Genomic DNA, 25,409 nt, shown 5'->3' with positions numbered 1-25,409 from the left:
TTTTTAGTTTCAGAAGACTAAGAAAAAAAGAATTAATAATTATTAATAAATTAATCTGCCTAAAATATGATTTTTTTAGTATCAGTAGTCATGTTTTTCTTCAGTTCTGGGAAATCCATACTCATAATTTTTTTTCACTTTCCTTTCCATTTTCTTTTTTTTTTTTTAACCTATGGCATTTTAATTATAATGTGTCTTGGAGTAGGCCTCTTTGGGTTCATCTTGATTGGGACCCTCTTTGCTTCCTGAACTTGTGTGGTTTTCCCCTCTCCAGGTTAGGGAAGTTTTCTGTCATCATTTTTTCAAACAGGTTTTCTATCCCATGTTCTTTTCTTCTCCTTCTGGTATTCCTATAATTCAAATGTTGTTGCATTTCATGTTGTCCTCCAGTTCCCTTAAGCTGTCCTTATATTTGTTTAGTAGGTTTTTTTGTTTGTTTGTTTTGTTTTTTTATGCAGCTGCTCTACCTAAATATTTCTTTCTACTTTGTCTTCCAGCTCACTAATTTAGTCTTATGCTTCATCCCACCTGCTTGTAATTCCTTCTAGTGTTTTTTTTTTTTCCGGAAACCATATTTTTCATTTCTTCCTGGTTCTTGTTTGTAGTTTCTATTTCCTTCTTCATGCTGTTTTAGTTCCCACTCAGTTCCTTGTAATTATCTGTGAGTTCCTTGAGCATCCTTATAACCATTCTTTTGAATTCTATGTCTGATTGTTTGCCTCCATTTCATTTAGCTTTTTTAGTGGGGAGACTTCCATTCCTTTCAATTGTGGGTTCTGTCTTTGTCTCCCCATTTTAGGTGACTCTTTTTGTTTGTTTCTGCTATTTCTGATGCTCTGTTTTGCCAGATGCCTTTGTGGAGTGAACTCCTGTGGTAGGGGCTCTATGAGACTCACTGGTGCTGTCCCTTTGATCTACTTTTCTTTATGCTATAGGGTTGCCCTTTCTTCTGTTTGTGCGGGCTCTCTTGTTGGTCTTGGACTTTACCTGTTGGTGGCTTCTTTGTTGGTGGGTTCTCTCCTCCAGTGGGCTTACTGGTAGTCACAACTCTTGCCTTGCCTTGTATACTATTGTACAGATGTTAGTTAAAAAAGCAGTGTTACCAGACAACCAAACTTATGCAGCAAAAAGAACCCCCTACCACATCAGCAGTCTCAACAATTGAACTAAGATTAATAAAGACTAAGAGAGACTGTGGATATTACAAGGTATGACAAACGGAATATGAGATGACTGAAAGAGGCAAAAATGTTATTGAGTGGTAAGAGGGAGGAGAATTTTGTAGAATTGGGATAGAACCAATGTGAAGAAAGGGAGAGAACAAAATTTAAAACTTAAGTAAAACACGAAAAGGCAAAGGGAACAGTGGGGTAAAGAAAGGGGAGAGTATACTATGAGGTTTGAAGTAAAATTTAAAAAGTACTGAGACAACAGGTAAAACATTCCAGAAAAACCACAGCAGGATTGATAGCAACAACAGCTGAATGAAATTTAATAAAGGTGGAATGGGAATAAGAATATTGTAGAAAAGCAAAAATTGGATATGAGATGTCCATAGTAAAGAAAAATGATTTTGAGATGATGGGGGAGGCAAACTAATAAGAGGAGGGGATAAAGCCCAAATTGAGAGAGGGAGAGAAAAAAGAAAAATAGAGAGAGAAACCAATAAAATAAAATTTGTCACTCAGCTTATCAGGGGTATGGTGAAGGCAAAAAGGAGTAAGACAGAGGGAGAGTATTCTATGGGATTAAAGTACAAACAAATAGTGAATAAATATGAGTTCCTTTGGAGATATACAGTAATAACCATAGTATTTTACACAACCTGCCACTGTTTAGAAAAGGTGGAAAACATAGTAAGACTCTTATTAGTGGGGAAAAAGAATGTGGGCTGACTTTAGAAGGAAGAGGGCTTAATTGAGGTTAGATGGAGGAGAAATTCTGAGAGTAAGGGATAGAAACTTGGCCTTTGTGAAATTAAAGTTTACACTAACAATAATAAAGCTCAGAAAGATGGCAAAATGGATTAAGATCAAGGATGGGTGCTGTGTGGGATCTGGAATAACAATAGTATGGTAAGAAATATATAATCTGAATAAAAAGAATTAAAGTGAAAGACCAAGAGTAGTGAGCTATTTGAAACACTAGTGAAGTGAAAGAAGATAAATTAAAATGCAATATGAAAGGGAGAATGAAAAAAAAAAACAAAACAAATAATAAAACCTAAATAAATGGAAAGAAGAAAGATAAATTAAAAAAACATGCAAGTTCTGATGGACAGCAAAGTGAAATTTGTCTCAGCTATTGGTTCACCTTTTGACTTCTTTCTGGATCTGTGTCTGGTTTTTTTTCTCTCTGCTCCAAGTGTTACTGTCCTACTCTTGGGGGTAAAAAAAGCCTCCTACTGATTGTTAAGTCTGCCCAACAGGTTTTACAGATCTTCCTGGTTGCTGCAGGCAGAGGGGAGCTGGGCTCCAGTTTTTTCCTTTCCTGTTGTTCTGCAAGAATAGGGGCTCAGCCTGGGCTACAATAATCACAGGTGCTCAGTTTCTAGCCCATGCCCTCAGAGCACCATGCGTCTGCACTCTCCACTCTGCTCAGTTGGGCCAGCCTGGCACTGAAAAGCCACCTTTTTTTGCACCCCTTTGATCAGTCCTGAGGTTTACTGAATGGGAGCAAATTGTCACCACACTCCTCCCTCTTTGTTGGCCTGCCTGTTGTGTATGAGATCTCTGCAGGATGTGCCTCAGTTCCTCTTTTGAAAAAAGTCTCTTTGGGTGCCACTGCCACTCCGAACCACCACCTGGCTTTCCACACAGTCCAGCCCTCTGTCATGTCCAGGGTCTATCTGGGTCATGGCCAGTCTTGTCCCACTTCTTCTCTGAGCTCCAGGTGTCACCAGGATCCCCCAAATTCTCTGGCCCTGTCCTAGCCAGCCAGTGACTATCACCATAGCCTGGGTACACCACTGGCTGTGTTTTGCTTGCTGCCTCCACTGCCTGGTCCCCCACCCCCAAACCAGTGACTTTATGCTTCCAGGTCTCTCCTGGTATGGATCTGGGACTTCCCCACCATGGGAGAGGAGGGAGCTACTAGGCTGCTCTTTCTGAGTAACCAATTTTGATGCATCCTCTGCACACTTTGGCTTCCAAACTTCATTTCAGCTGAGATTCTGCTGGCTGTTCACTTCGTTTTTTTTGAAGATTGGTTAAGTGTCCCATTTGAGTTCATGAGCAAGTGGGCTTTTAGCTTCCACCTACATTGCCACCATGTTCTGACCCCTCAGAATGCATTTTAAAAAATCTTTTCCTGTATTTAGGTTAATTTTCTTATCATTGAGGTCCCTCTTATGAGAACAGAATGCATATCCCCTTCTACTTGATATATAGTTTGGCCATTTTTCTTGTTTGGTTCAGTTGTTTCTGGGTGAAGTGACAATGTCAGTTCTAAGCACAAGCCTTTAAAGAGCACCATGTTTTTATTTGCTTTCTTGCACTTTACCATTTCTGTGATAAGCACATTCCTCATATATTCTACTGATTCCAGAGAGTGAGGGTCACACAGAACAAAAATGCCCCAGATGATTCTCAAAACTGGTGCTCAAAGCAAATTCATGCTGGTCAACCTGTAGATCCAAAATCTGAAGCTGGGATTTTCCATGTGATTTTTCCAATGAACATAATAAACATCCACTTTTATGCTGTTTTGCATTCCTTTTGTTTGTATCATTAGTGATACACATGATACCCAAAATAACATCCTTTCTACAGTAGCCTCGATTGTTTTTTTCTACAACAGTGGTCACCAAATCTACAATAAGGGCTACCATATTTACTTAATTTGGTGTTTGGTATGTGATATACTTTTGGTAGGCACCAAAGCATTAAAACTATTCTCCATAACTCCAACACTTCATCTAACTTCTTACTTCTTTAACATTTAGAAAATTTAACTTTTTACCAAAAATACTTCATACAAATTTATAGGTCTTTTTCCCCATAGAAAAGTGAATTTAGCCCTGGCTGGCATAGCTCAGTGGATTGAGCACGGGCTGCAAACCAAAGTGTCGCAGGTTCGATTCCCAGTCAGGTTACATGCCTGGGTTGCAGGCCATGACCCCCAGCAACCACACATTGATGTTTCTCTCTCTCTCTCTATCTATCTATCTATCTGTCTGTCTGTCTATCTATCTATTTATCATCTATCTATCTATCATCTATCTCCCTCCCTTCCCTCTCTAAAAATAAATAAATAAAATCTTTAAAAAAAGTGAATTTGAGGATTATTTGTGTCTCTATCCTGTTGTCATTTTTCTCCAAGTTTTCTGGAGGAATGGTGTTCCATCATTCATTCCTCATCAATTTCAATGTTTTTTGCCTCATGTTAAGTGAAAAGGAGTAGAGCCAGGAAAAGTAAAAATAAATCTCTCCATTGAAGTGGCCCTTCTACATGAGTGTGGCTCAGTAATACTATTTTATAAGAACATTATAATAACTTTAATAAAGATAGAATACAACTAGAAAATATCTGAGAAAGGAATTTTTAATGAATATGTATATAGAAATATATAATTTTATTTTATTCTTATCTACATATATTTTATAGTTATTTACTTAGAGTTTTCATGAATAGAAATTATATACTTTATTTAACATAAATAACTCTGTAAAATCTCTATAGATGTAGAATCCTCAGAATTTTATGTTTAATAACATCTTTTTATATGTGCATACAATTTTAGTTCCAAGATATTATTTTTATATGAATATTATAATGTTACAGTGTGCATATTGGGTAAAGTCTACCTATATCACAGCAGAAATCACCTTTATTTTATTTTTTTATTTATATTTAATTTGGCATGGTTTATCAGGAATCTAAATTATATTTTAACATTTTCAAGTGCACCAACGTTAAATATCACAGTTATTCATTTAAACTAAATGGAGATTTATCATTCATATATGTGATTTAAAGGGATTTATCAAAAGAGAATTGTTATTGAAAAAAAGATAATGGTAAAATATAAAGTTTATAAAGAGTATCTCATATGTCTTTACCAAAATTAAATTTTAATATTTGATTTTAAATGCCCTGATAGTTGATAGAACCATAATCAAGGAAAATAGATAGTAAAGAGATAGCTGTATTGCATTTTACTGACCTACAACAATGAAGCTGTCAAATCATAAAAAGTTATGCCCTGGCTGGTGTGGCTCAGTGGATTGAGCACCAGCCTGTGAACCAAAGTCTCACCAGTTCGATTCCCAGTTAGAGCACATGCTTGGGTTTTGGTCCAGGTCCTTGGTGGGGACGTGTGATAGGCAATAACTTATTGATGTTCCTCTTCCTCTCTTTCTCCTTCCTGTCCCCCCTCTCTCTAAAAATAAATTTTAAAAATCATTTTATTAGGTAGTAAAAATTAAACATAAAGAGTTACATATGGCTAATGGGAAATATCTAAATGCCCCATTTAAAATTTGGACATGTATAATATTATAATGTGCTTGAAATGACATTAAACATACCTAGTTGTATGTATATCTTCCTAATTACCTAGGAGGAGATTGTCTTCATCATGAACATAAACATCTAGACTCCACAAATTATAATACTGATGTTACTTAAATATACACATCTCTATAACATGCCTATGGGTTAATTTTTGTTGATGATTTTATTACTCTGATTTCATTGCATTGCAATGAATTCCTATAGGCAAGCACCTGGAAGTAATTACCTGCAGAATTTAACTATACGCACAGGTATGGCTTAGGAAAGCAAAAATAAGCTTTAGTTCATACAAAATTCAACAGCCTGCCTACTGGGTTACATTTCTGACTTAAGTGAAAATCATTGCACTAAACTTTTAAGGTCTAACTAAAGCAAATCTTTAAAATTCAACCTGTTTTCTTTGCTCATAAATACTTTTAACCTTCATGCTCTCTATATAACTAAGACTAGTTTCCAAGATAAAGCATAATTTTAGAGCAGGGAAAAAAGTACCTCTACTCCATGTTGTGAAATTAAGTCCTTGCAAGACTTTCTGATTCTCTGGCCTGTAGTTAAGTTCTCTAGAAAAGTGGATTCCCATATTGTAGCACTAAGACAAGGGAAGACTCCCAAACTCTTTTTACAAGGCCAGTATTATTCTACTTCAAAAACCAGGTAAAGACACAACGGGCAAGGAAAACTATAGGCCCATTTCTCTGATGAATATAAATGCTAAAATCCTGAACAAAGTATTAGCAAACTGGATCCAGCAATGCATGAAAAAGATCATACATGTACCATGATCAAATGGGATTTATTCCAGGGATGCAAGGATGGTATGATATTTACAAATCAATATGCATGATATATCACATAAGAACATGGAAGACAAAAATCAAATGATCAGATTAATAAATGTTGAAAGAGCATTTGATAAAATCAAGTACCCATTTATGATAAAAACACTCAGCAAAGTGGTAATAGAGGTAGCATACCTCAACATAATAAAGGCCATATATGAAAAACCTACAGCTAATATCATACTCAATGGGCAAAAACTACAATCGCTTCCCTTAAGGTCAGGAGCAAGACAAAGGTGCTCACTTTCACCACTGTTATTCAGTATGGTACTGGAAGTTCTAACCATGGCGATCAGGCAAGATGAAGAAATAAAAGGCATACAAATTGTAAAGGAGAAAGTAAAAAAATGTCATTATTTGCAGAAGACATGATCATGCACATAGAAAACCCTATAGTTTCCCCCCAAAACTACTCAACCTAATAAGTGAATTCAGCAAAGTAGCGGGATACAAAGGCAATATTCAGAAATTGATGGCATTTTTGTAAAGCAACAATTAACTATCAGAAAGAAAAGCTAAGAAAAAAACACTGGTACTATAGCAACAAAAAAGTATTATAATTAAATATTAAAAATGAATGACTTAGTAAACTCTAGGCACATTGTAAGATGTTTAGTAATTTCAACAACAATCACCATGACCATCATCCTCATTATTGTCCCCATGATAAAACATGATTAATCATCAATGTGCTTCTTAATGCATTCAATTTTATTCTTTTAAAAATGCTATTAAAATAACTAAATTGTAAATTATCCACATTATTGCTATTAAGCATTATATACTAACATTATATTTATTTAAGAAAAAATTGATTTCACTTGATATCAATATCAATATTTCAACTTTCTTATGGCATATTTATAAATAGTTGTAGTTTATTTATTATTAATAAAATATGTTTAGCTCTGATTTAGCTTACTTTTCAATGAGGTATGATAATGATGTGCATACATAAAAATCACATATAATAAAAGGTCCCTACAATCTTAGTTAATATCTTAACTGTGGAAATTATATATTATTCTTGAGCCTTCTTTGCAATTATAGTTCATTCACTCTTATTTGTTGATCAATATATATAATTTTAAATCTGTTTAATTTTGAGTTTTGTGAAAGGACTAATTTTTCCCTTATTATTTTCTTCTTTATGTTTATGTGCTTTGGATTCTTCAGTGAGAAACAACAAAAATGTTTGCTTACTAAATTAAACACAAATCAGTGGTTTAGCACAAGTACACTGAATAGAAAAGAGAATTGAAGTAACATCCAATGTACCTGATCTCAGGATGAACAGGACCTAAGCCAAGTCCATTGATCTTAGTCAAAACAATGTGGGAAACAATTCTTATTGCTGTGCAACCACACAACCCATCATTTGCTTTCTTTTTTCTTTGAAGTCTCAATAGATGGTTCACAATTTCAGGAAAGAGAATGTGGTTGTACTATCTTTGATCACATGCTACTTCCTATAGTCAGTATGTTGATGATATTTATGTGAAAATTTGGACTTGAGATTTGATGCTGTCATTATTATTTCTTTAGGGATGAAGAAATTCAATGATTTAATATATGTACAGACTAAAACATCACTTGGTACACAGTAAGCTCTTAATAAAAATTTTAGCCATTCACTAAAATATAAATTAGCAAATTAATTTTCCTATCTTTTGAAGGTGTTGACAGGTTTATATAAAACAATCCATAAAAAAGACAATACCTGGGAAAGCTTTTAGTTCATATTAAGTACTCAATCAGAATGATATATCACTTTGGTAATTATTATTACTATGATTATTTGTATTTTACTTTATTGAAATTGTGTGTTATAATACAGACTTTTTACATTTCTAACAACAATGATATGTTATTAGTAATTAGATGCTATCATAACTTGGTAAAACAGTATTTTCACATATGTTTGAGAAAAGATGTGAACTGATAATTATGTAATTAAATAAACACAAAATTAAAAAGGAGTTTTGACACTAGAATTATTAAGGCTTTTCTTGTTGTTGGGATGGGGTAAACATTCCTTGAACACAGTAAAGACATGGATTCAGAAGGGCAGAAGGCAGACTCTTAGGTGTTAAGTCGTGTCCTTTCAAAATTACATTTTGAAGCCCTAATTCTTAGTACATTAGAAAAATATCTCTATGCATTTAACTAGCTAAAATGAAGTCAAACTGGAATGGGGTGAACCCATAATGCAATATGACTGGTGTTCTTTTGAAAAGCAGAAAGTTGGACATAGAAATGCATACAGAATGTCATATGAAAATGAAGGTAGAGATAGGGATGATTTTTTTTATACCAAAAAAACATGAAAGATTGCCAGAAAACTACCATAGCTACATGAGAAGTATGGCAACTATGCTTTGTATAACCCTCAGAAGGAATCAAACTTACCAAAACTTGATGTTGGATCTCTACCCTCCTTTATTGTTTAAGCCACCCAGTTTATGGTACTTTTGTAATGGCAGTTATACCATGACATACAATTATACCCACTTTCCCTTTTAGAAATGAATTCTAATGACAATCCAGAAAGTCTTATCTTTGAGTATGATGTTACTTGTAGATTTTTCAAATCCTTTTTTAGGTTGAACAAGTTCAATCCATTCCTGCTTTTCTGAACATTTTTATCATAAAAAATGGATTTTGTCAAATATTCTTTCTGCATCATCTGGGATTATGTGGGTTCTGTCTTGTTCTACTATAATGGCGTATTACACTGATTTCCTTATTGTGAATACTGTTTTATTTCTACAACAAATTTTATTTAGTAATAATGCAAATTTTGTTAATATAGTGCTAGATTGTTTAATTTTGTTGAGGTTCTTTGTATATATACTCATAAGGGATATTGATTTTTCATTTTACTGTATTGCTTTTCTTCACAATGCAATAGAAAGTGTTCCCTCCTATTCAATTTTTTTTTGAGAGTTTGAGAGATGTTGGAGTTAATTAATTTTCAATGCTTGGAAAAATTCACCAGCAAAGCCACTGTTCCTGGGCTTTTGTTTATCAAAAGATCTTTTGTTTACTAATTGAATCTCTTTATTGTTAAAATTCTGTTGAGATATTATATTTCTTCTTAAGTCAGGTTAAGTAATGTATATTTCAAAGAATGTTTATGTTTCTTCTGAGTTATCAAATTTGTTGGTATATAACTGTTCATAGTCTTCTCTAATAAACCTTTTTACACTGTAATATTAATAGTAATATCCCCATCTTATTTTTTAAACTGTCACCCAAATCATTCATTTCAATATTAAAAGATATGGGTAAAAATTACAAAAAAGCATAATGAAACTCGGAGCTTTAAATTTGCAGGTTGTCAGATGCTGACAAACAAGAAATAAGATCTCTGTACATTGAGATTTGGTTCTTAATGCATGTGAAGGCCTGAGGAAAGGTCTATTTACAGGCTTTTCTGGGGCTATAACCCCTAATTTTCTACTGGATCCTGGTGCCACCTGACAACTACACACAGCTGATCTTCGTCCAACCTATGCTGGAGAATTTAATTACAGAGATATGTTTCTGCATATTGTGGACCCCAATTTTGTCTTGAAATTACTGAAAACAGTTTTTTTTTTCCTTTTGGAGTTGTAACAGACTGTGCCCTTTTACTTTTTCTTTTGTTTTTGGTCTTATTTACAAAGTAAATAAGTAAGAAGGTGTAGGTGTTTCCTCACTGAACTCCTTAATGCTGTTTCTCCCGATGCCTTTGCTGTCAGATGGGCTCATCTGTAAGAAACTTGTCCTCAGCAAACCATGTCTACTCAGAGTATTTCTGTAATAGCTGAATCACTTGTGCACCACATTTTTTTGGTTTGTCTTCATAAACACTATCAATTTGAAGCAAAACCTTAGGATCAGAAGATAAAGATTCTTCAAACTTCTTGGAGTAACAGTGCTAAAGATATTACAGTAGTGGACACCAAAAACTTTCCCCAGAGATTTGCAGACTTCTGTAAGTTTTCCAAGACATTTCTTAACCACTTCTTCTCTTTGAGATCTCTGTGTCACTAAGGCATTTTTTAAATATGGCTGAAATTTTCTGTTTCCATAAAAAGGCTATCGTTAAATGCCTATTTAGTAGATTTGGGCTGTACTTTCAGGCGTCACATAGGCAATTGCATGGTCAATAGTATTGATATAGAAATCTTCATCCAAGATCATGTCAAGTATTAGCTTTTAAAAAGTCTTTTGCAAACTTCCAGCACACAAAAGCTCTGGAGTGGATGGTTTCACAGGAGAATTTCACAAAACATTTAAGGAAGAGTTAACCCCTATCCTTCACAGACTTTTCCCAAAAATCAAAGTAGAGGGGAGACTTCACAGACTTTTCCAAAAAATATAAGTAGAGGGAAGACTTCCAAAGTCTTTTTATGAAGCCAGCATCATCCTAATCCCAAAACCAGATAAAGAAACAACAAAGAAAGAAAACTACAGGCCAATATCGCTGATGACTATAGATGCTAAAATCCTCAACAAAATATTGGCAAACTGCATCCAGCAATACATTAAAAAGATCATACGCCATGAACAAGTGAGATTCATCCCAGGGATGTGACGATGGTACAATATTCGCAAGTCAATAAACATAATACACCACATAAATAAGAGCAAAGACAAAAATTACATGATTATATCAATAGATGTGGAAAAGGCATTTGATAAGGTATAGCACCCATTTATAATAAAAAGCACTCAGCAAAGTGGGAACAGAAGGATCATTACTCTACCTAATAAAAGCCATATACAAGAGACCTACAGCCAACATCATACTCAATTGACAAAAACTAAAAGTTTTCCCATTAAGATCAGGAATAAGACAAGGATCTCCATTTTTACCACTTCTATTCAACATAGTACTGGAAATCCTGCTATAGCAATCAGACAAGAAGAACAAATAAAAGGCATCCAAAATGGAAAGGAAGAAGTAAAACTGTCATTGTTTGAAGATGACATGATAATGTACATAGAAAACCCTACAGACTCCACCAAAAACTATTCTATCTCATAAGTGAATTTGGCAAAACAGTGGGATACAAAGTAAATATTCATAAATTGAAGGGTTTTTTGTACACCAAAATGAAATATCAGAAAGACAAATCAGGAAAAAAAATTGCCTTTGGTATAGCAACAAGAAAAATAAAATACCTAGGAATAAACTTAATCAAGGAGGTAAAAGACTGGTACTCAGAAAACTACACAACACTGAAAAGGAAAATTAAGGAAGACACAAATAAATGGAAGCATATACCATGTTCATGGATTTGAAGCACTAATATAATCAAAATGTCTATACTACCCAAAGCAAATGATAGATTCAACACTATCCTTATTAAAATACCAATAACACATTTCGCAGATACACAACAAACACTTCAAAAATTTATATGGAACCATAAATGACCCCGAATAGCTGCAGCAACTTTGAGAAAGAAGAACAAAGTAGGTGGGGTCACCATACCTGAAATCAAACTATATTACAATTCCACAGTAATCAAAACAGCCTGGTACTGGCATAAGAACAGACACATAGATCAATGGAACAGAATACAGAGCCCAGAAGTAAACCCAAGTGTCTATGGTCAATTAGTATTTGACAAAGGGGGCAGAAAAATAAAATGGAATCAAAATAGCCTCTTCGACAAATGGTGTTGGGAGAGCTAGACAGCTACATGAAAAAAAAATGAAACTCAACCACCATACACAAAAATACACTCAAGATGGATAAAAGACTTAAATATAAGTTGTGATACCATAAAAGTCCTAGAAGAGAAGATAGGCAAGAAAATCTCATATTCCATGCAGCAATATTTTCACTGATATGTCCCCTAGAGCAAGGGACATAAAGGAAAGAATAAACAAATGGGGCTTCATCAAAATAAAAAGCTTCTGCATGGCTAAAGAAAACATTATCAAAATGCAAAGGGAACCAATTGTATGGGAAAATATATTTGCCAATGATATCTTGGGCAAGGATTTGATATACAAAATATATAAAGAAATCATATGACTCCACACCAAAAAGATGACCAATACAATAACAAAATGGGCCAAGGACCTGAACAGACACTTCTCCAAGGAGGACATACAGAGGGCCGAGAGACATATGAAAAGATGTTCAGTATCAGTGGGAAAATGGAGACACGTGTATTCAAACATCAGTAGCCATCAGAGAGATGCAAATTAAAAGCACAGTGAGATACCACTTCACACCAGTCAGAATGTCCATTATTAACAAATCTACATACAATAAGTGCTAGCGGGGTTGTGGGGAAAAGGGGATCCTAGTACACTGTGGATGGGAATGCAGACTGGTGCAAAACAGTATGGAATTTCCTCAAGAAACTAAAAATAGAATTGCCTTTTGACCTAGCAATTCCACTGCTGGGTGTATACCCTAAGAATTCTGAAACACTAATTCAGAAGTACCTATGCAACCCAATGTCATAGCAGCACAATTTACAGTAGCCAAGTCCTGGAAGCAGCTGAGGTGGATCGACAAACTGGTACATTTATACAATGGAATACTACACAGCAGAAAGAAACAGGGAGTTTCTACCTTTTGTGACAACATGGATGGAACTGGAAAATATGCCAAGTGAAGTAAGCCAAGCTGTAAAAGACAAACAGCATATGATCTCACTTATAAGTGCAACCTAAGTAACAAAACAAACTGGCAAGCAAAATATAGCTAGAAACATTGAAATTGACAACAAACTGACAATAACCAAAGGGGAGGGGACAAGGAAATAATGTGGGAAAGAGGGAAAGGATGTAAATGAACATGTATGAGGGATCCATGGACAGGGCTAAGGGGGGTGGAATTGAGGGTGGGAGGTAGGTGTGGGTAGGGCAGGGGAAAATGATGGTGGGAAAATGGAGACACGTGTATTCAAACATCAATAAAAAAAGTAAAACAAAATGAATAAAAAGTATTTTGCATTGTGTCATGCATACATAGACTCTTTTTCAAATATCCACAACTGAATTTTTGCATACTTATTCTCCAAGAAAATGTCAACTGGCATATTCATAGCAAATCTCCCACAAGGAGCTACAGGTTTTGTATTCCTCATTTCTTGTGGTGAACTATGTACATCCTTGAACAAACCTTACAGTATTTTTTATGTTGCCAGTCACATCTCATATCTTATAAGCCTTTGTTTTACAGAAATTATCATAAGACAAATCTTGGTATTTCTTACAAAAATCAGGATTAAATCCAATTTCACCAATGAAAGCCAAAAGCTGTGTTCTGCATTCTGTTATATTTAAGTAGTAATGTATCATACTATAAAAAATATTGAAGTGTGTCTCTCTTGTATGATGATTTCCATCTTCCTCCATCAGTATAAGTCACTTCAGTCTGGTCGACAGGATAGTTAAGTATACAAAAGCAGGCAGTGAAATATTTCAACATCTCTTCCAACTATGCTAGATTTTTGGCAGTAACACTACATGGATTTAGGGAGAGACACGTGTATCACAAATCACACATTGGGTTTGCCAATCCCCATTCCAAAAACCAGTGTCACACAGATAACTCTGCAGTCATCCTGACTGGTCCCCTTGTGCTGCATGTTGTCTCTGGCAGAATCACTGAGGCTAGTGCGATAAGCAAGAGCAGTAAGAACATCCTTTTTAAGGAGTGAACCATTGTGTCACATTCCCACCTGGAGAGACAGTAAATTATCCCTGAATCATGTGGATGGTGCTTTCTGATCCACTGTAAACAATCAAATACCACCTTTTTTTAAAATAACACATATTACAGATTGCAGATATTAATGTTCATGTTAAACACCTGCGGTCGGAGAATCTTTAGTTGAGTATGATGTCCTTCTGGATCCTGGGATTATACGTAGCAGTAAACGCCATCACTAGAACCAAAGGAATCTTCTGGGGAAGCATATTCATTCTTTTGTAATCTTGATGAAAATCTTGCCTCCCCTGACTGATACAATATGCATCATCAATAACAAACTTTGCCAAGAATTTCTTCTCATGCAGAGTTTCTAGAAGAAAACACCTTGTTGCTTGCACAAACATTCTCTGGAGTAACCTACAGAAATTTTATAATTGGATTTTTTTATAATTGAAGGTAAATTTTATCACTCCTAAATCAATTTTATCACTTCTTAGATATGTTGCTAGAATATCCAATGAAGTTAGTTTTTGGACTTGATCTACTGTAAGTGATCTCCAGGGAGAAATGACAATAGTGACCCAAAAAGAAACACAGGTAGGGAACTAGTAACATAAACTTCTACCATTTTCAGTGGGCATTAAGATACAATATGCACCAAGCAGTGCATCATTGATTGCTTCTAGCTGGTCAGTTCTAAAATTATGCAGAATTAGCTTTAAAATTATTTCTGATTTTAGTTATGTCTCCTGTCTTTTTATTGTTGTCAGTGTAGCTAAACATATGTTAATGTTCTTTAACTCAAGGACCCACATTTGGTATTATTGGTTGTTCCTGTATTCTAAATTTTATTTATCTCTGCTTAAGCCTTCATTATTTCTTTTCCTTTCAGCTGACTTTGGGTTTGGTTTGTTTTTATTTTTCTAGTTAGGTTATTGATTTGAGATCTTTCTTTTTTTTTAATATGTTTCTCATTATAAATATTTCTCTGAATAATACCACTATATTTTATGTTTTGATATGCTGTGTTTTGTTTTTGACTCTAAGTATTTTCTAATTTTTCTTGTCATTTTTCTTTGATGTTGATTTTTAAGAGTTTGTGGTTTACTTGCCACATATTTTTGAATTTTCAGTTTTTTTCCATTATTCATTTTCAGTTTCATTCTAATATAGGAGAAGAATCTTTATGTGATTTCAGTCTTTGTAAATTTGTTGAGATTTATTTTTTACCCTAACATAGGGTCTATCATGGAGAATGTTCCATTTGCACTTGATAATGTGCAGATTATCTTTGCTGGATGGAGTGTTCTAGATATGTTTATTAGGTCTGGTTGCTTTATAGTGTTATTCACATCCTCTATGTCCTTATTGATTCTCTATTTGTATGTTCTATCCATTATTGAAGGTGGTCCTTTGAAGTTTTCAACTATTACTGTAGAAATGGTTGTTTTTCCATTTACCTTTGTGAATGTTTCCTTCATGTATTTGCAACCTTTTATGGTTAGCTAATAAATGTTTACAATTGCTTTATCTTCTTTATGATCTTTTACTCACATCTAATGCTAATAAAAGGACTGTTTTTTTACTTACAGTGTATCTGAATGATATTATGATAGTCACCAGCTCTCTTTTGGTTATTATTTTCATGGAATATCTTTTTTTCCATCTTTTGTATTCATTTGTCTTTGCAACCGATGTGTCTTACTTGTGAATAGACTATAGTTGGATTTTTATGCCCTTTTCTAATTTCAACCATTGGATTGGAGATTTTAATCCATTTATATGAACATTAATAACTTACAAGGAGAAACTTCCACCATTTCCCTAATTTTTCAGTGTTTATCAAAATCTTTGGTCACTCATTTCCTGAATTACTGCCTTTTTTGTGTTTAGTTTTTTTTTAAGTTAACCATTTTATTTTCTTGTGTCTTTTTGTCTGCATACTTGTACATTATTTTACTTTCATTCACCTAGATTTAGATTATTTTCAAGTCAATATACTCTATTTTTAAAAAGTAAGATTTTGTGTTTTTAGAGTAGTTTTCTGTTAACAGCAAAATTGAGTGGACGTCACAGAGATTTTCATGTGCCCCCAGCCCTCACAAATGCATAGCCTTCCTCATTACTAATATTCCCCACCAGAGTGGTATATTTATTATAAGTGATTAGCTTATATTGGTACATCATAATTATCCAAAGAGTTTATTACTTAATGGTTTATTTTTGATATTGAATCATTAGATTACATTTAATGTCTTATATTTATAGCAATCTAGTTTGATTTGATATCAACTTACTTTCAGTAGAATATAAAACAGCTGCTGCTCCACAGATATCTGTCTTTTATATTATTGTCAATAATATTTTGATATCATGTTTCACAAAGTAGAATTATGAAAATATTTAGGCACTGTATTTACATCAGGTAGAAAATAAAAAGTAGAGTTATAAAAAATGATGTTACTAGATTTTGTGTTTGTCCATGTAGTTATCTTCACCAGACATTTTTATTTCTTGTAGGGCATATCTGATGGTAGCAGACTCCTTTAGTTTTTTGCGTTTTTCTTAATATGGAAATATCTTAACATCACCCTCTTTTTTGAAGAACAATTTTCCCACATATAGAATTCTTGGTTGGCATTTTCTGTTTTTCCTTTTAGCCTTTCAAACTTATCATTCTATTGGCCTCTGGTTTCAATGATTTCTGATATGAAATTGGGTATTAATAATACATAGAATTTTTGTACATAATAAGATAATTTTCATGCCTTTAAGATTCTTTGTTCTTCATTATTCTAGCTTCATTTTGCTGATTTCTTGGAATATAAACTAATACTTTCAGCAAATATGGGAAGTGTTCTGCTTTTATTTCTTTAAGTACTCTTTTTTACATCTTTTTCTCTCTCTTGTATTTCTAGGACTCACATGCTCTATAAGTTGGTGTGCTTGATGGTCTCTTACAATTCTCTGACAGAACTGTTTTTTCTTCTCATACTGGTACATTTCAAGTGTCCTCTCTTAAAATTAACTCTAAAAACTTCCTGATTCTGGCCCCTCCTTGAACAGATCTGATGTGGAACCTCTCTAATTAGTTATTCATTTCAATTATTATACTTTTCAACTTCAGAATTTGTGTTTGTTTCCTTTGTATAATCCTGTTCTCCTTATTGATATTCTTTATTGTTTATACATTCTTTCTTTGCTTCCCTTAACTTTTTTTCACAAAACTTTCTTACAACATTTAAAGTGACTTTTTCTTGATTTAGTATTCATTTGGTTAATACAAAATTGTGACTGTATCCTGAGTTCTCTCAAACTTGGTCCCAATTTTTCAGCATTTTGTTAAGAATAGAGATTTGTTGGTGCCTATTCCATTATCTTGCTGCTATCTTTCTCAGATATAGTCATTTTGAAAGATCAATGCCTATTTGACAGTTAAGATTGGTGGGTTTTTTGACACGTTATTATTGAAGTTTTCAAATATATATAGAAGTAAATAGAATATTATAGTGACTTTCCATGCATCCACCAATCAGCTTACATATGAACAATTTACAAGCACTTTAGTTGAATTTATAATTCTACTCATTCTCCCTGTTTCCCTTATATTTGAAAGCCAACCCCAGACTCACTATATCATTTCATCAACCCATCTAAGTATCTCCAAAGACAAAAACTCTTTAAAAATCAATTATATTACCTTTATCACAAACACAGTTAACAGTAATTGATTAATATTAATAATATCCAGTTAATTTTCTCAAAAGTGTAGTAATTTTTTGAGTTAAATTTTTTATGCTAAATTTATTTTTTGTCTGTTTTTAAACTTAGAAAGTGCATATGGCTCCTATTTTGTGTCATTATCTTATTGTTTATCCCTGAATTAAGCAATCTGCATTTTAATGAAGATTATCAGTCAATTAATATCAAAAACATATTTTTAAAAATGATAGTTTTCTAGGTATGTCTTTTCTCTAAGTCATGAGTAAAGAAATTTAATATTGTATTGACCATAAAACTATACGTAGGCTTAAATTGTTATGGATTTGAAGTTCTGTTTATAAGTTAATACATTTTGTGATTTTTTTATGTCTTAGATTTTATGACATGTTAATTATTATTAAATACATTCTCAACAATAGAATAATAAGTACTATTATTATAATTTTAGAGATTAGGAAATTATAAGAAACTAAATATTGAACCAAGGTCACACAGCAACAATGTAACAATGCTAGAACTTAATACAAGACTGTATTTGAAAGTTAAATCTGATTAAGCAAGAGGCTACTCTGAGTCTCATGTTTTTCTATATCTTTACTTTTTTTGAATACATGTTGGTTTATTAAATCATAAAATTCATAAATGATACTATATATATATTGTATGTGCTTTTGTGCTTATTGTGTTTGTTATTATATTCTGTGAAATGTCCAGGTAGTAGTACATGTTTATTTAGGAAATTTTACTCAGAGGAGATAATTCAGTTTTTTTTTTTAATTATAGAATTTTAGGTTACACAAGTATGTTAGATAGTAGATAGTAAAAATATCTACAGTTCAGTATTAAACAGAAAATATAAATATTGAATTCAAACTTTAAGCAATAGCAAAAGCTTTTGCATAATAGACAAAATTCACATTTGATTATTTGTCAAACAAATGCTATTTTATTTATTAAAATAACTATATCTTAGTGCTTTTTGGTGTCTGAGCATTAAGTATTATGTTAAAATATTATGGGTAAAAGCAAAATGATATGTAAACTAGGTGTTTTCTTTTTATCTATTATGTAACAAATTGCATTTAATCTTTCATTTTGAAGGTAAAATGAATCTGCATCTTGTAGATTGCAAAGTTACAAATATGCATTTCAATGATACTTTATTAAATATTGAATGACATATTAGTTTTATGTATTCTAAAATTCTAATCATATCAAAGATAACTTGATGGTGATATTAATAGTCAATAGTTCATATTTTACTATTGAGCTATAAAAGATGAAAAGCATGAATATGGACCTGTCTTACATAAACTAAAATTATTTCTAATTTTTTCCAATATGACAAAACTTATCATTAAATTACATAAAATTTCAATGATAAATATTTTCAAAAACAATGACATAGTTTAAATAAACACTTAACAATTCTCTTTAAATAAATATTTATTCTCAAATTTTCTGCCTTCAGTGATCTGACAATATTTTGGCTTAGATGAGTTTTACCTACAATGCTATTTGTAGTGACAAATTAGAAAAAACAGAGCATAATTATGAGATGAAATTAGGAAAAAGAATTAGCTGTGTATGAACAATAATTCTTTTATTGACTAAAAGAAAATGTATATCCTGTCCAAAAGCTCTGTTACTCATTACTTCATAGAGTTGGAAAAGAATAACATTATTTCTATGCTATTTACAGTCTTCTCTGAATCTAAAATCCAGGTTTTTGTGGTTTAATAAGAAAGAATGTGGGGAGGTGTATATACACAAACAGCTATTATTTGAAAGTATGCACATATGCCATCTGAAAAATTTACATGTAGAGATCTGGGAGGATTCACTTTTAGGATAGAACAAAGAGGAACTCTGTTTTCAGATGTATAATCATGAATGGGAGAAAAGTAAAGTTTGTTCTTTTTTTTATGATCAGTACATTTCAAAGCAATAAATATTACTTGATCAGATTTCTTGTCTACCACATCTTTGCATCACTTTATAATCACCTTCAGATATGTTATATATATATTTAAAACTAAAACAGAAAAAGATACATGTCATTAAACAAGATATCTTGCAATTTTTTTAAGACTGGCTAAATATAAAATAAATAATGAGCTTTTATACCAGTTGGATATTGAATTATTTTAAAGATGCTGAGCTACTGCATCATCTTCATTTTCACACGTTAAAGCCAGGGATATGGTAAGTAATTAATCACATACTACTTTATTGTTTTGATTAAATGTATTTTATACACTTTCTGTTTAGAATTTAATTTCAAATCATTCTTATGTGAATCAGTCATTAATTTACAATGTTTTGAAAAAGAAAGGGACAACAGAAAGAGAGGAAAATATGGCTTTCTGTTAAAATAAGAATGACACTTTGGATGTCACTAATTTTTAATAAAATAAATGTGACATTATTAATTATATCTAAAACTGAATAACATTGACCAAAGTATATTTACTCTTTTATGAAACAGATAATACAGAACATCCAAATAACCTTATTTCTATTGCTATTTAAAAATTACTGGGAAGGCATGTTTTAAGGATGAAGATGGTGAAAGACATAGTTACATTTCAATTTTTGAAAAGAATTTACATGCTTAAAATCTGTGTGGGGATACAAGAAAAATTATTTTTAATTATTGCAAGTAACTGTCAGCTAAATATTAAGACATTGTATTTTATTCACTGCTTATTGCCAATAAAACTTTAAAATAAGGATTATTCATGGGTTTCTTATTCATTATTAGTCTGAACATTTTTAGACAATTTGTTTTTAGGTGTTCTAATAGATATGTTTTCACATACCTAATTTAGTCATTAAACTGGAAAATACAAATGGTTTTAGACAATTTATTGTTATAAAAATGTTGTATGTATAAGTTGGTTTTATGAATAGCTTATTTTAAAATAGCATAAGACTAGTCTCTTAATAGAAACTCACTGTAAATTGAATTCCATGACTAATGTTCTTCTCAAGTAGATATTCTCTAAAAAGAATGATAATTAGTTTCTCACACTTTAATAAACCAGTAAACTTACAGAGTAGTACAGTTTTGATTCTACTTATCACAAGTGTTTTAGTAATTGTGAATTTTTTTAATGTACAGTAGCAAGTGAGTTGTTACTTAGAGGCACTTAGAGTTGTAATAGCACCCTCACTAGTTTTTACTTAATATTATTGTATTGAGTTTATGTGGAATATTCATTCAGTTACTAATAAAATTTTCTTAGTGTAAACTGTACTTCATTTTTAATGCTGGAGTTCTTACTGTCCCAAGACTTTTGAAGATGCTGCTCTATTTGTCCTATTTCTTCACAACTTTGATATTTGAAATTTAATAAAATTTATCTTTTCTGTTAACAGTGACTTTTCATTGGTTTGGTTGCTCTAGAGTTATAATCATTGTTTCAAAAGGGTCAGGGATGGGTAAGGAGGGATTTACACATGTCTTAACTACTAGGGAAACAAAAAGAGATGACAGATGGGAAGCCAATCTTGTATCAAGGCTCTGCTAAAACATATCACTACTCCAGGGTGTCCTTTTATTTAATCATTTTTTATTGTTACTCTATTACAGTTGTCCCAACTTCTTCCCCTTTGCCCTCTCCATGCATCCCACCTCCTGGTGTTCTTGACTTTTTAATATTTATTGTTCTTTGTATAGACAGGATTTATTAACCTCTTTGAATTGTGATGCTTAATTAAATAACATTATTTATCAATTATGCACCTTTTGTCACTATGTTTTTTAAATATTGTATTCCCAAATTGTTCAGATAAGGCAATTTTCGATGCATCTGACTATTGTTTACATTTACATCAGTCCAAAACCAGTAGTTCTTTATTATCTTGTTATAAAATTTCTAGAATTTAAACTATTGAGAAACTAGAGTATTACTTTACATTTTCAATTTATTTTTAATATGGTCAATGGCGTAAGACTTTTAAAATGACAAACCATGCCAATATTATGTTTCCTAATGATTAATATGAACTTATGTTTATTGAAATATGTGCCATAGACTATGATAATAAAGTTTAACTACTGTAGCCATAGGAATTATTCGTACTATTAGATATTTTCACCAATTTTAATCAATCAATTTGGATGTCTACAGGTTAATTGTTGGGTAGGCATTTTATTTTAATAATTTATAATTTTATGTGTCTTTTTCATTGTTTAGACTTACATAAATCAAGTTATAAGAGTGAGTAAGATAATGATGGAGGAAAAGAGAAAGAAAAGGAAAGTGGAAAGAATAAAATATAAAACAACAAAATTCTGAAAGTTCCTTTTTTAAATTATAGGTTTATGGATAATTTATTAAACTCCAGTGAAGCTTAAACATGTACTGAGCACTGAAACTAAAATTTTACTTTTAATTAAAACAATAGAGCCTTCAATAATATAGCTTTTCCACACATACCTGACATCTTTTATGAAATTGCTTCAAAAAATAAAAATAACAAGTCATAGGTAATAATTATCAAATACCTCAATTAAATGTGATGAAAAATTCTAGCTTTAGAATGCAATTAAAATTTCTTTTTGGTAGAATATAAAGGAATTTCTTTTCATTGTATAAATAAATTAACACAAAATGCTTCAAATTCATGTTATCACAAGGCATTACTTAACATACTAAGGAAAAGGAAGTATTATAAAAAATAACAGTGGTAAAATATCCACTTGACACTCTAGAATTCATAAATACTTCCCCAGAGGCAGTTTGTTCTTTGGGAATAAACACTATGATAATTTGAACTGTAATAAGTAATATTTAATTGACTCAGTATCATACCACTTGATTTTAAATGGGACTTTAAAAGGAAATAATACATGAATAAATGTGTGTATACCCATCATATAATATTTTTATTAAAATATAAGACAAGCCCAGCCTGGTGTGGCTCAGTGGATTGAGTGACAGACTGTGAACCAAAGGGTCCCTGGTTCAATTCCCAGTCAGGGTACATACCTGGCTGAAGGCCAGGTCCCTAGTAGGGGACATGTGAGAGGCAACCACATATTGATGTTCCTCTCCTTCTCTTTCTCCCTCCCTTTCCCTCTCTCTGAAAATAAATAAATAAAATCTTTAAAAAATAAAAATATAAGACAATGAATACAATTATATATTCTTAGGAATCTATATTGAAGAAAATATTAAATTCCTATGATGCATATATTAAGGTTCAAACATTTCTTCTCTTTTCTTAATATTCTTATAAAGATGGACAGGCTTAAACATTAATTTTAAAAATGTGATTATTGTTTTTCAAGATAAAATAACTTTGTATTTTTCTAAAGTACTTTCTTAGCATGATTATTAGTTTCCAAATATTTTCTTAATTACTGTTTTAATTTCATAAGTTATAACACAAATTATTCCTGAAAATCAGCAATGTTTTAGGAGTATGTCAATTTTTCTGAATGACTCTCTACCAACTGCCATTTAATTTCTCTCAATTACTTTTCCCGAATTCTATTTCTTTTTTTGTAAGATTTTATTTATATATTTTTAGACAGAGAGGAAGGGAAGGAGAAAGAGAGGGAGAGAAACATCCATGTGTAGTTGCCTCTTCTGTGCCCCCTAATGGGGCCCTGGCCTGCAACCCAGGCATATGCCCTGACTGGGAATATAACCAGCAAACCTTTGGATCACAGGCCAGCGCTCAATCCACTGAGCCACATTAAACAAACCCCAAATGCTATTTCTCCCTACATATTTGTTTTAAAAATTATGTGGGAGGAGACATGGAGTACAAAATTGTTTCAGTCCTTCATATCTCCAACTATCAGAAAAAACATGTATTCATTATACTTTTAACAGAGTTCTTTGTTGGGTTATTTTTTTATAGAAACATAAAACCTAGGTTCAAAAATATTATCAAATTTCCATTGTCTGAAAGGTTGAGAATTGTTGATGAAGTTTCTGGTTAAACAAACAAGACTAAGAAAAAGTTCGAGATTTATGGAAAAGTGGACTAAAATATCAATAATTTGGACTATTTACATTTTAAGGAGAAAAAAATAGTAAATATGGCTACTTAACATTAGACATTTATATACAAGTGATAAGCTTTTAAACAAGATTAAAAGACATCAACTGACACAAACTATATACATCATGAATAGCAGGAAAACTATTAGTGATTAGAATGTATACCATATTCTACATATTGATAAGAACTGTGAAAATCATGTAACTAGAAATTATTTTAAAGCTATGAATAGGCCTATGAGTTTTGAGTAGAAATGTCTTTCGTTATTTTAATCAAAGCATTTAGTTGCTTTCATGAAAATCCAGTGTTTTCTTCCCCTTTAGACAAAAGAAGATGCATGTTCTAGCTCTAAGATTTAGCTGTGAAGTTATATTGAATCACTCATGGCCATGTTTTTTCTGTCACCAGAGAGACTCAAATTATGGGGCTTCTTTGCCTTGATTCTTGTCTCACTTGTGATAGATTATTCAGGCTAGACACAAAACCTATAGTGAAAATGAGGTATTATAGGGTAAATGGAGGCAGTCTGGCTTCCTCACCCAGATGTCTGGGCCTCTCCAAGCAGTTTCCTGTAACCTTGAGAATAGGCCTGATGAGTAATGTTCTCATAGTCTTGAGACCAGGGCTGACAAATGGTTCCCACAGCCTTGAGTGCGCCCACAGGCACAGAATCTTGCTGTGTTGCACAATGTTCTGGGACCCTGTCAGCTTTGTCTATATTTTATTATATATGGGAGCCGGGACTTTTTGAGAGAGAGGGGACAGATGACATGAAGAGACACCAAGGGGACACACTACGTGCAGCATGCGTGGATCGCCCCGCCCTTGAATAAAGGCTTGTCAAGCAGCCCCATGGCTCTGGGAATACTTTTCTCTCTACCCAAACCCCATGAGCCTGTTTGGCCTCGAACAGTCACAACACAGGTACGAAGTTTTGTTTAAAATACACTGGAGTGTTAATGCTTGTAGACAACCACTAGATTGCCCCATTTCCTCCCCTCTCCAGACCTGGAGATTAATACCCAGTTTCAAAGGTGTCTTTTCCCAGAGAGTGGAGACAAAACACACAAAATTTCAAATGCTTCCCTCCTCCTGTGCTTATCATGGTCTCTCTTGTGATCTTTGGAATCCTACCTGATCAGGCTCAAGCCTGCTGAATTAATGGGTGAGACATGTCTTCCTTCTGAGCCCTGCCTTGGTTTGCTATCTATCCTGTGTAACAGTTCAGGTGCCTTCTGAATTTTCGGAAACTATCCTGGGCTTAAAATAAACATGTTTTCTATCAACAATATTAGGGTTTTTTTATGGTAGCACAATATGGACAACCCTAATATTACTTTTGAGAAATTTGTACATATGTTTAAAAATAAGCTCATATGTTGTAGGAACCTCTAATTTCAGCTAGGTAAATATATTTAAAGATTTTATTTATTTATTTTTAGAGAGGGAAGGGAGGGAGAAAGAGAGAGAAAGAGAAATATGAATGTGCGGTTGCTGGGGACAGTGGCCTGCAACCCAGGCATGTACCCTGACTGGGAATCAAACCTGCTACACTTTGGTTCGCAGCCCGTGCTCAATCCACTGAGCTACGCGCCAGCCAGGGTAAATATATTTAAATCACATAATAAAAACTATCCAGCAGT

The 25,409-nt window shown here is 32.8% G+C and overlaps 1 pseudogene; it reads right to left on the bottom strand.

The window, feature by feature from the left end:
• LOC123827386 overlaps nt 1–17,025 on the bottom strand; it is a 60,358-nt pseudogene extending 43,333 nt beyond the window's left edge.
• Nucleotides 17,026–25,409: the final 8,384 nt, after the last annotated feature.

Source organism: Phyllostomus hastatus, unplaced genomic scaffold (assembly GCF_019186645.2).
Source record: "Phyllostomus hastatus isolate PE091 unplaced genomic scaffold, TTU_PhHast_1.1 phas_contig_86, whole genome shotgun sequence".
NCBI classification, from domain to species: domain Eukaryota; kingdom Metazoa; phylum Chordata; class Mammalia; order Chiroptera; family Phyllostomidae; genus Phyllostomus; species Phyllostomus hastatus.
The sequence above is the reverse complement of the archived record's forward strand: the minus strand, read 5'-3'. Positions and strand labels throughout refer to the sequence as shown.